Below are 2,076 nucleotides of genomic sequence, written 5' to 3'. Positions count from 1 at the left end.
CTCAACACTCCAAGCAACCTCTCCTCTTGAACAGAATCAAGGGAGGTAGAAATGATCACCGGTTTCCTCTCATCATCCTCCAAGTATACGTACTTGAGGTTTTCTGGGAGCTGTTTCAGCTCAAGAGTGGGTTCCTGCAAGTCAGATTCGAGTGTACTTCCTGCAACGTGGTTAATGCATTCTAACTTTAAAGAATGAACAGGTAAAGGCAAAAAACCCAACTCGTCACAGTCCAAATCAACATCCATCACAGGTGTATCAACAACATCATCAATGTCATCCAAATCATCAAAAACATGCATNTCATCAATACCCTGGACATCACAGTTCTCATCCAAATCAACATCCAATTCAACATCATATTCAAGTCCTGATTCTAACTCAGATACTAGGCATGAATGTATAGAAGATAGAAAAGAATGTTTCTTATCATGCATAGAATGAAAATCATCAACAACAAACTCATCAACAATGTCATCCAATGTATCAATTCTCAACACAGAATGGTCCTCAGCTGGGAATTTTATGGCATCAAGGATATTAAAATGCACAACAATATCAACAAATTCCATTGACAATTTCCCAGCATATACATCAATCTTGGTACGGGCAGTTTTCAAAAATGGCCTGCCTAGGATAATGGGGGCGGATCCATGAGAGAAACCGTCCTCCATCTCCAAAACATAGAAATCAGTAGGAAATATCAATTCACCTACCCTAACCAAGACATCCTCTATATAACCAGTCGGGTGGGTAACACTCCTATTGGCCAACTGAATGACCACACCAGTGGTTTGCAAAGGACCAAGAGACAGAGATTTATAAATAGACAATGGCATGACATTTATAGATGCACCCGGATCTAGCATAGAATTTTCAAATTTGTTGTTCCCAATCACACAAGGAATGCAAAACGTACCTGGGTCCTTGCACTTTTCGGGAATGTGCGGGACCGACTTATCAATAAGAGAGGATACATTCCTTCCCATGCTAATCCTTTCATCGCCCTTCATCTTCCTCTTATGCGTGCACAACTCCTTCAGAAATTTGGCATACTTGGGTATCTGTTTGATGGCATCGAGTAGAGGTATGTTCACCTCTACTTTCCTGAAGGTTTCCAGAATTTCCCTATCAACCTCTTCAGTTTTTTTACTAGGTAGAGCCCGTGAAGGGAATGGAAGAGGGATAGGACGGTCAATCAAAGGAGAAGGTGCGACAGCGGTGGTGGTGGAAGAGGGAGAAGGTCCACTTGAAGAAGAACCACCGGCTGGAGAAGAAGATCCACCCACCTCAAATGCCCTGCGTGGACCGTCATGGTCGTCCTCTCTAGGACAAGTGGCAGGCACGGGTGTAGGTGTAGAAGCGGGCTCAGGAGGCACAACAGTCTGTTTCCCTAACCTGAGGGTAATGGCACTCACGTTCCTAGGATTCTGCACAGTCTGGGAGGGTAGTTTATCAGAATTTTGAGATTATGCCTGGTTCAACTGAGTAGCCATCTGACCCATTTGGTTAGTGAGACTTTGTATAGAAGCTCTCATCTCCTGCTGAAATTGCATATTATCTTTCTGAAACTGCAGGTTTTGCATAGTCATCTGTCTCACTAACTATTCCAATGTAGGCTCAGAAGAAGTGGAAGGTTGGGTAGCTGGTTGGGCAGGTGCTTCTTGCTGCTGTTGTTGTTGCTGTTGCCTCTGGTGTTGTTGCATAGGTGGAGGCACATATCTGTTAGGTGCTCCGGCGTTCTGGAAGGGTGGCGCTTGCTGCTGCTGTTGTGGCGCATTGTTCCACCTAAGATTGGGGTGATTCCTCCACCCTGGGTTGTACCTGTTGCTGGACAAGTCATAATTCTACTGCTGTGGCTGCCTGTTGTTGTAGATGTTAGCAGCATAAGCTTGAGGCGCATCAGAGGCAGCTGATGGTTGCAAAGTAGGACAAGCATCTGTGTAGTGATCACGAGAAGTACAAACAGCACATAGTCGTGCAACAGATGTGGATGAAGTTATAGGTTTCTGGCTGGCTGCCAACTCTGTCACTAACTTCGTAAGGGTTTCAATACCAGATAAAGACTGGGCAACA

This window comes from Vigna radiata, chromosome 1 (assembly GCF_000741045.1).
Source record: "Vigna radiata var. radiata cultivar VC1973A chromosome 1, Vradiata_ver6, whole genome shotgun sequence".
Lineage (NCBI taxonomy): Eukaryota > Viridiplantae > Streptophyta > Magnoliopsida > Fabales > Fabaceae > Vigna > Vigna radiata.
The sequence above is the reverse complement of the archived record's forward strand: the minus strand, read 5'-3'. Positions refer to the sequence as shown.